This window comes from Suricata suricatta, chromosome 15, assembly GCF_006229205.1.
Source record: "Suricata suricatta isolate VVHF042 chromosome 15, meerkat_22Aug2017_6uvM2_HiC, whole genome shotgun sequence".
In the NCBI taxonomy this organism is placed as follows: domain Eukaryota; kingdom Metazoa; phylum Chordata; class Mammalia; order Carnivora; family Herpestidae; genus Suricata; species Suricata suricatta.
This window is the reverse complement of record NC_043714.1, coordinates 71,341,426-71,351,600: the sequence shown is the minus strand read 5'-3', so window position 1 is coordinate 71,351,600 and position 10,175 is coordinate 71,341,426. Positions and strand designations below refer to the sequence as shown.

At 54.2% G+C, this 10,175-nt stretch overlaps 1 protein-coding gene across 2 annotated transcripts in view; it reads left to right on the top strand.

The window, feature by feature from the left end:
• The window catches only part of ZFAT (zinc finger and AT-hook domain containing), a 179,126-nt gene that overhangs the window by 17,227 nt on the left and 151,724 nt on the right, over nucleotides 1-10,175 (top strand). Inside the window, exon 1 of one of the 2 annotated variants that reach the window (XM_029923578.1) lies at nucleotides 7,246-7,316. The exons of the other annotated variant lie outside the window; for it this stretch is intronic. The gene's annotated coding sequence lies outside the window, so the exon portion shown is untranslated. Of the gene's footprint in view, nucleotides 1-7,245; nucleotides 7,317-10,175 lie in introns of those variants that run through there. 2 annotated transcript variants of the gene reach the window in all.

The window sequence follows — 10,175 nt, the reverse complement described above, 5'->3', positions numbered from 1 at the left end:
TGTGTCATTTTGTTTTATTAATTAAAAATATCTTTTAATGTTTATTTTTGAGAGAGAGAGCATGAGTAGGGAGAGACAGAGAGACACAGAACCTGAAGCAGGCTCTGGGCTCCAAGCTGGCAGCACAGAGCCTGATGCGGGGCTTGAACCCAGGAACCGCGAGCTCATGACTTGAGCTGAAGTCGGATGCTTAACCAACTGAGCCACCCAGGCGCCTCCTCATGTGTCATTTTGAATAAGAGATTCACTTGTGAATCAGAATCTACTTTTCTCTTACATCTTTACCTTTAAAAGTTGCTGTGTAAATTTTTTAAGCTGGTGGGCAGCACACGTGTGGACAGGTGTGCCCAGAACAGACAGATGGCTCCAGGGGTGTTCACGGGCCGAATTCACTGTGTGCCCAGACGGAGCCCCGCCACATCCCAGAGGCCTCGGCCCCAGGACCTTGCGTAAGGGTGACCCCAGCCTGACTCAGACGTCTGCCTCGTGTGGCTGGAAGCTCGCCTGTCCTCGGAGTCTGGCTCCAGTCCGGCACCACTGCCGCAGGGAGACGTGGCCGTGAACGGGAAGGCCCCGCAGGACCCGAGAATGACTTCCGTGCAGATTCCGGACGGGCTGGGCAGCGGCTGACGGTGACGAGGACAGAGCGTCCGTGGCTGCACTTGGGTCTGAGTCACCTGCTGGGTCCGCCGGGACTGGGCTGCCAGGACGGACCCGCCCCTTACTGGACAAGCAGCAGTGTCACATGGTGACTCAGGCTGGGCGCTGGGCCTGGGGTGTGGTGGTGGGGGTGCTCTGCTTTTGCTGCGTGCCTTGTGGTCACCTCCCTGGGCCCAGCTAAAGTGGGGACGGCAGCCTCTCCCTCACTGGGTTAATGTGCAGGTTAAGTGGGTGACAGGCACACCGCGGCGTCTGGCAGAATTAGCGATCAGTAAATGCCAGTAAATGCCAGTAATGGCCCAATTCTTCTGTCCCATCAGTGGAGGCTGCGGTGCCCTGATCGGCCACCAGAGGGCGCCGCTAGCACGTGTATGGCGGCCACTCCTCTCCTGCACGTTGGTAACAACCCATGTTTTTGTTTTCTGTTTCGTGATTTGCTAGAAAAGCTGTTTGTCCTGTATGTGGTGGCCCTCTGTTTCCTAGTTCTAGACCCGTTGCCAAGCTGCTCCGTGGACATGCTGAATAAGTGTGTGTGGTCTGGGCGGGTGGCACCCTCGTCTGGAGCCCTCATTTTCCAGCTCGTTGCTCCCTGGGATGAATCGCTGTAGTAAATTATAGCAAACACGCAGAGGGCAACGTCCCCCCTTTTGGTGTAGCCACTCTTCTTAATTGTAATTAATCGTTAGAAATGTCTCCCTAGGGGCACCTGGGTGGCTCAGTCAATTGAGCGCCTGACTTTGGCTCAGGTCATGATCTCACAGTTTGTGGGTTCGAGCCCTGCATCGGGCTCCATACTGACAGCTCAGAGCCTGGAGCTGCTTCCGATTCTGTGTCTCCCTCACTCTCTGACCCTCCCCTGCTTACACTGTCTCTCAAACATAAATAAATGTTTAAAATAAAAAAAAAAAAGGAAGAAATGCCTCTCTAACTGTGATGTGGGCTGTGGGTGGCGGACTGGGGCTTGGGTCCCTGGCGGTGACCTGCTGTGTGTTACAGGGAATAAGGTGCCGTCCCGGCACAGTGTTGGCCACCAGGTGAGCGGCCTGTCGGAAGGTGCTGGTCAAGTTTTGAGCTTGTGATTTATGTGGCTGGGCTCCTTGGCGGCTCACTGACTCCCCCGAGCCCTCGGGTTCTCCTCCATAAGTTGGGGATGATGATGATGATGATTGGGGTGGTACTCAGCTCCTTCACAGGTCAGTGGGGAGGATCGAGCGCCATCACAGACAGGAAGCTCTGTGTGAGCGAAGGCAGCAGTGTATTATTCGGTTGCCGGGTGGCAGGGACGGTTGAGGGGGCCGCTTCGAAGCCTTCAAGCCTCCCCTTCCCACGGCTGACATGTGGGAACCTCCCTAGAACCTCCAGCTCTGGGAGCTCCGGTGCCGCCCTCTGCCGGCCGCCCCCCATCCGGGTCCGCTGCACACCTGGCCCCGCCCATCTGTAGGTCTAGAATCTGGCCCTCAAAGGCTTGGCGTCCACACCCCCCGGGCATCTTGTTATGGTGGGTTTAACGCTTGTGCAAAGAATGCCTTTTCCTTATTGATTCCACATCAAAGTCTATCTTGCTCTACTGGTTAAACCAATTTCCTTTTTCCCCCCCTTTTTTCTTTTTTTGTCATCTGACTACTGTGCACTTTTACCTGTCATCCTAACATTTCGTTTGGAGAGAACGGCAGAGAAGCATAAGGCATTAGGTCTCCTCTACCCTGGCCTGGCCAGTCACGTGTCTGATCGCCTCAGAGAGAAACATCAAAACATCGTCAGCCGTGGAAGTGTTCGGTCCTGTGTCCAGAGTCCATGTCCCCGGCTCAGGGTCCGTGGCCGCGGCGTTCGGCCCAGACTGCCCGGGGCCAGTGTCTGCCCGCTCCGAAGGGAGACCGTATTTTGTCACTCACCACCCCTGTATTTCTAATATCCATTTAAGTGGGTTTTTTACATTTTGTTTCTTTCCTGGGCTCTTACGCCTGTGACCGGGCCTGGGGAGGGTGTCTGAAACAAAGCGTTGTGACCGGCCTTCAGGATGTGCCCACCCAGAGCCGGGCCTGCTCCTGGGAACGGGGGGCCGGCCGGTTGGGAGGCGAGTCCGGAGCCTGTGCTCTGTCTCCGTCTCTCCGTCTCTGCGGCTCTGCGTCTCTCCGTCCCCGCTTGCTCACCCAGGGCTCCCTGGCTCTCCCCGGCAGGCTGGAGCAGCCCTCCGGTCACCCTCAGAAGACCTCTTCTCAGAGGTTGTGGTCGGAAGCCCCCAGGCAGGTCTAACCCGCAGGCTTGGTCCCTTTGGCCTGCACGGCCTGGGTCCTGTTTTGTTTTTGCAGAAAAATCTTGTTTAGTTGCCAGTCTTCACAAATCCAGAGATTCTAAATCTAGATTCAGCGTTCGGGTCCCCACGGACCTGGGAGGCAGCCCCCTTCTGACGGGGCGGCCATGCTGTGTGCGTCGCTGTCCCTGCCTCCCTGGGGCCGGTCCCCCCACTCCTGCGCCGGCTCCCACGGCGGGCTTTCCGGGACCAGGATTTGCCGCCCACCTCCGGAAGGCGCCCTCCTGGGCTTCCCTGACTTGGATCCGCTCTCCCCTCTCTGCTCTCCAGGCTGTTGAAGGGTTGAGGCTCCCTTGTGCGCTGCCCCTGCTCCCTGTTTTCGGAAGCCCCTGCTCCTGCCCCGGGCCGTCCCACCATCTCCGCCCTGCCCCCTGTGAAGTCTTCCTCCATGTGCCCTCCTGCGGCGCAAACACACGTCCCCACACATGCGTGTGCAACGTGTGTTCCTTCCCCGCTTGTAAGTTTCTTGTGTGCTGACCGAGGGGCTTTGGAACCATGGAGGCCGGAATTCGGTCCTTCTGTACAAGTGATAGCATCCTTGCCGGTAACGTGGGATAGTGATGTCTTTGTGGCTGACTTGTGTAGCAGGGCCGCCCTGTACAGCTGTGCCGGTTGCACACTGCACCAGGGCGACACATGTAAGGGAACAACGCATTCACTTCATGGACTTTGTATTCCTTATGGCAGCTTTCTGCAAATGGTAGTAAAATGTCATGCTTCAAGAAAATCAGTATACTGTGACCACTTTCTGACAGGGGGAGCTAGTGTCTAGAGGAAGGGTTGCATCTCCCCCTTTCTCGCAGAGGTGTCTGTTAGCACCAGCTCTCCTCGTCAGGATTACACGTGATGGAGAGTGGAAGTGCCTGGTGTTCAGGAAGCGTTGGTCTTGTCATGTTTCTGGGAAGCAGGGTTTCAAATACTGTCCAGGAAGTAAGCCCGGAAGTGGGGCCCCGAGCCCCAGGGTGCGTGGGGGTGCTGGGGGAGCGGGGCTCCGGTCAGGCTTTCCTGGTTCATGCCCACTGCCTCCCAGCCCAAGACCGAGCTGCACTCCCGTGGGAAGCTGGAAGTGTCACCGAGTCCCATCGATTCAAACACTCCGCTGTAGCATCACTAAAGTCAGGAGGCGTCTTACAGTCCGTGTGATGAGAGATCAGTGTGTCTTCATTTATTTGGCAGCGTTTTAATCTTTTTTAGTGGTATGTAAAGTATCAGCGCCTCTTAAAATAGATGTTGTCTTAGATTTGAGGAAATGCAATAATAAAACCCATTTCTTAGGATTGTTGTGAAGATGAAGCACGCCTGGTGTGAGGCTTGCTCGGCGAGGCTTTCATTGACCGGAGCTGCACGCTCTCTTACTTCTTCCCCTTCGAATCGCCCGTGTTTTGGTTACAGCGAGTCCCCAGTCATTGTGGGGATGAGGGCGTATTCACAGCTGGTGGCAGGGTCTGTAAAATAAACTAAATGGAAGATAATGTTTTGTTCTAACCCGAGCCTCCCTGCCTGAAGATAAAAGAAAGAGGCATTTTGGATTGTACAAGGCTGCACAATGAGGTTTTTTTCATCACATTGGCTGTGACAGCAATCTGGCTTTATGTTGTTAAAATATTTCCACTCTTACTGGAAAGCTGCCAGCGCTTACGAATTTAATAACTTAAGGGCGAGTGAAAAGCGAGAAAACAAAAACATTTAACTCTGAAAGAGTTTGCCAGCCCTACTGTTTCCATAAGATAGATCATTTAATAGGATCTGAGCTTTGGCCGTTGAACTCTTGTTAAAGTGAATCAATTTGGGTAAAAGATAGTTGTAAAGCAGAGGATGATTTCTACTAATCAAGGAGAGGAAAGAGATTTTTTTTTAAACTAAAGCTTTTAAATAGAGTAATCTAATAGTCTAGTAATGTAGCATTTTGTCTTCTTGTGGGCGTTGATACATGTTTAAGCCTGTGTATAGTTTATATTCATTAGTTCATCTCACATTTATTGAGTGTCTACTGTGTCCCCAGTGCTGTCAGTGCTGAGGGGGAGACGGACGGCGTCGGGCTGGGTGCAGCTCTGGCCTCAGGTGATGGGCGCGTCAGGGGTGGATGGTGCTTGACACAGGTGTGGGGTGCCAGCCCCTCAGGGCCCACATCATCCCGCTGTCCCGTGGAGCGGGCACAGGGCCGGGACTGACCCCTCCTGCTGCACCACCTCACCCCCCTTCTGAGCCCTATATTTCTCATAGGGTGTTTGGGATTGGACGGCGTGTGGGTATGCCAAGCAGGCCACCGTTGCTTCTCAAGTTCAGTGTCCTGTCCGGAGGAGCCACCCCGGTAGTCGGAGGTCTGTTTTGTCTGCTGCGGTATTTTTCATTGTCTTAACTTCGTAGTTTGAAATACCTCTCTGGGAAGTTTCAAAGATAGCCCGGAGAAGTCTCGTGTGCCCGTTACCTGGTTCGCTCCAGTGGTGACCTTTGTTTTTTGGCAAAACATACGTAATGGAACGTACCGGGTTAGCCGTTTCTAGGTACATGGCTTAGGGGCGGTGAGTACGCTACAGTGTTGGGCGCCCCCCCCACCGTTGTCTCCGGAACGTTCTCCTCGTCTCCGCTGCACCCGGTCACGTCTTACATAAGTTGTCACGCGTGTGGGTGCGTGCAGCCGCCCCACGGTCCACGGGCAGAACTGTTGTTGACATTTTGCCAGCGAAGTGAGGAGTCGAGTCGTTACCACCCTAACACCCCCCACCCCCCGTTCCTCACCGTCGCAAAGGTCTCTCGGCGGATACCGAGAAGCACGTCAGACACACTTGTGCTTTCTGCTTCAACCGTCAAAAATACTGCAGGAAACTGAAAGGAAAAGAAAAACCTGACGGGCTTGCCCGTATGTTTACACTTTCTTTGTACTTTTCCCCTTTTGATGTCCCGAGGTTCATTGTTTTATCCCTTCCTTTCTATTTAGGGAACTCTTGTAAGCCGTTCTCAGAGGTGGGGTCTGCCGGACAGCTTTGGGGGTCTCCCTTCCTCTGGGAGTGGCTCGGCCCCCCTTTACTTCGGGAGGTGTTTGTGTGGGGTGTCGGAGAATCGGCGTGGACGCTTGCTGCCTTGCTGCCCGTGAGCAACGTGCCGCCTGGTGTCCACCGCCAAGTCCGCTGCCACGCACAGTCCCCCCCGGGAAGCCCTCCAGGGTTCTCCCTGGTCTCCAGCTTTCATAACGTGCCTTGGCATAGATTTCTCTGGGTTTATCCTGTTTGGGGTTTGCTGACCTTCTTGGATATGCGGGTTTATGTCTTTTGCCAGATTTGGAAAATTTTCAGCCCGTATTTTTCTGAATCCTTTCCCACCCCACTGTCCTTCTCCTGGGACCCTGATGCCACACAGGTTAGATCACTTGTCTCACACGCCACTGAGGCTCTCTCCATTTATTTCAGTCTGTTTTCCCTGTTACTCAGATCGTGTGCCTCTTCTGGTTCCATTTTCGAAGTCTTTTCCATTCCGTTTTGATTCTTGAAAAGTTATGAGGAATGATTTCTTTATTGAATTCTGGGCATTTTAGGTGTTAGTCTGGATCTTCTTTAAATCTTCTGTTTTAGCAGCCCCTCTGACACTGCTCGGGTGGGGCCCGGGGTCTTGCTTCATTACTGCCAGTGAGGGGAGAGTGAGTGAGCCCAGGCCCGCTCCTCGGGCCTCTGCTGATGCTTGCGGGAAGATGGGCCCCAGTGCTGCTGGGCAGGAAGGGGGTTCCGGCTCTCTGACCCCAGCCCAGCGGGGAGTGGGGGGGCGCTTCGTCAATTGCCTGCTCCCAGTGGAAGTCTTGGCTTCCTGCTCGGCCTTTGGGCAGCAGTGTGGTCTATGGGCTTTGGCTGTCGTTGGGTGGCTGTCGTCCTGAGCTCGGTGCTGGCAGCAGGACGGGGTTGCTGGGAGGGCGGGCAGAGGGTGGAGGGGCCAGGGCATTAGGAACCCTGAGGGGAGGGAAAGGATAGGTGTGCACGATGTTTCTTTGTCTCCCTGTCTCCTGTGATGCACAGCACAAGGTTAGAAGGATGCACACCACACTGCTCAGTGATGGTGTTATTCTCAAGGGGATGATAGGGGGCCTGTCTCTCTTCTATAGGGTTCTGTGTTGTTTAGCTGTATTATGATGATGATGATCATGATAGTAATAATCATAACCATAATCATAATCAATAAAAATAAAGAGCTCTGTTATAGGACCAGGAGGCCTGGAATGCCTGAATCCTCTCCTGCTCTGGTCATTCCACCTCGAGTGTCCCAGAGGAGCTGGACTTACAAAGGACAGCGGCCAAACGGACAGCGTGCCCTTGATCGTGAGCTGGGGCTGGAGCGTCCTGTGAGCTGGCCGGAACAGGTGACGTCAGCGCAAGCCTGAACTGACTCTGTTTACTCACGGGCCTGAGATGGAGGGGTCCCCTCGGGAGTAGGCCGTGTGCTGCCTGTGGCCAGAGTACGAGGGGGGACCTGTTAGCTCCCAGTGACCCTCCCCAGGGTCACAGGGGCCTAATCAACCTCCCAGGCCCATTCTACCTCACTCCTTCTTCGAGGAGTGGGCTCAGTGGCTTGCTCATCCCGGGCCCCGGGCAGGGTGGTGGGAAGTGGGCCGAGTCAGGGCTCCCAGACAGGATGCGGCTCTTTCTGGCCTGGACTGCAGATCAGAGTTCAGAAAGGAGGACTTGCTTATGCAGTTATTTTGAGATTTTCCTTCTTCATAGTACAGCGTAGTTGGCTAAGAGCTGGCAAATACTTCATAGAATTGAACGCTCAAAACCCAAACTTCTGTGATTTTCCTTGTATTGAACATGTGATTTTCTCTCTGAATCCTTTTTGTTGAGGACGAGTGCGCAGGAAGTAATTGGACCTAAAAATGCATCCAAATTATAGCATCTTCATCAGAATGAGCTGACAACATAATTATGATTATATTTCAGGGTATAAGATACATTTTTTCGTATCTGTTCACTATAAAAAATGAAAACAGCTCCCTTGTTGTTATTTTGGTGGGAAACAATTCTTAGTATTTGGGGAGGCAGCGCGATCTGACACCCTCTTCCCACGTCTTGGCGTTTTGCTCTGTGTGCGTCTCCACAGAGAGTGCGGCTTCCCCCCTGCTCGGAGGCCTGCGGGTCGTTCACAGATTTCCTTCAAGAGGGAACACGGTGCATTCTGTCCGGGCTTCCGGAAGCAGCGGCTCTGACACCCAGGGTTGCAACGGGGCGAGTGGACCGGCTCCGTCTGTAGAGCAGGCGACGACGTGTAGCCTTAGGCTGCAAGTTTGAGCTCCATGTTGGGGGCAGAGATTACTTATAAAAGAAAATCTTAAAAAAAAAAGTCTTGAGATTGCACGGTTGGTGGCAAAGTAGAGTCCCCCCACCCCCTGCCCCCTGCAGCCTGGGGCAGTGCTGTGGCCTGTGGGCTGTTACCGGCCACGTTCCTTAGGTTCCTTAGCAGTGCTGCCGTCGAGAGGCCCCGTGGCGCCCGCCCGGAGACCCTGGGCCAGGGGTAGGTGAGGCTGCTTGTCTCCGGCCACACCCTCAGTTAAGTGACAGTCTTTACCTCCACCCACACCTTGGGATCTCCAGGTTGAGTCGCCACCCGCCTCCTGGAGGGGACGTGCAGCAGGCTCTTGGGAAGCACACGCTAATTGATAGCAGGCAGCCAAGGGCAGGTGCCTGCCTGGTCCTTCAGGGGCAGCGGCCTCGCCTGACGGATAGCTGATGGGTTCGCTGCTGCAGCAGCCTCCAACACTTGGGCGTACCTAGATGCCAAAGTAGTTTTGTTTATTTGGTCTCCAGACAGTGCCTGGTGTGCCTGTGAACGGAGACCCCTCCCCATGACTTTGTGGTCCCCCAAACTGCTGCTCTATGAAACGTCTGAGAATTCTCTTTCTCCTGAAAGCGTCACGGAAACCAATAATACGCACAGGTCTGTTGGAAAGTAGTTTCTTGAAAACCGTAAGATGCACCTGTTTCGTGATGTGTCCCCTTCCCCTGGGCAGCTGGGGTGCGCTCCTTGGCGGGGCTCATGCCAGAGTCCTCTCTGCCCCGTGGCCTGCAGAGGGTGCCCGCGTGTCTGCGGCTCCCTACATCCTGCAGGGAATGGGGAAAGAACTTGATCGGTGGTTTGGGGGTTTTGTGCTTCGGAAAGACTTTCATTTTAGCCCAACTTGAAGGCCTCCACTCAGGGTGTAGCCGAACACGGCTCGTGTCAGAAGCAGGTTGCAGAGTCTGGTTGGTGTCTGCTCTCTGCCGACCGTGACCTGGGCAGCCTCCGTATCCCATCTCAGCCTCGGTTTCCTCACCGGTGGAAGGGGGATTACAGTCCCTTTCCTGCCTGAGCCATGAGATCCATTGCTGTTGCGAAACACACTGAAAACAACATGGCCTCATAGAGAGCCAGGAAGTGTTGCTGTAATCTCTTCTTACTTGCACAGGAAGCGTTTTGGGTTCCTTAGGAACAAAGCATTTCTTGGAAAAAATAAAATATCGATTGACGCTATTCATGAGAGAGTTTTATTGACCGAGCAATGTTCTGCTTTGTTAATTTCTATTTCCGGTGTTGTCTGGTCAGGGGGAGTTCTCTTTGGTCTTCACTCCCCCTGCTCCTTTGTGGAGAAACCCTTCCTTTGGATGCAGAGGGGGCCTGTTTCTGCAGCCCCAGGGCCCGGCGGGGTTCCATCCTCACTGGCAGCGGGCTCACTGCCTTTCTTTCCTGTCTCCTTTCTGGGAGGGGAATCTTGCTGTGATGAGGAGGAGGAAAATAGGGTGGGGGAGGGCAGGGGGGTGGAGAGTCTTGTGTCCAGATGGGAGAGGCGAGGATGTGGCAAGCCGTAGAGAGGAAGGATTGCTGTTCTGGAGACAGAAGTTACTGGAACAAGGTCACTGGGCGGGAGGGATCGGAGTTTGCTGCACACAGGCTGTTGCCTTGCCCCTTTGTCCAGTGGTCTTCCTGGGGGGCTACGGGCACACACTCTTCCCAGGTGCAGGCACCGAGGTGCCTTGTCTGCAGGGAATTTTAAAGCAATAACAACATTTAAAAAGTTTGTTTATTCTGAGAGAGAGTGTAAGCAGGGGAGGGGCAGAGAGAGAGAGGGAGACACAGAATCCAAAGACAGGCTCCAGGCTCTGAGCTGTCAGCACAGAGCCCGACGTGGGGCTAGAACTCATGGACTTTGAGATCATGACCTGAGCCGAAGTCAGATGCTTCACTGGCA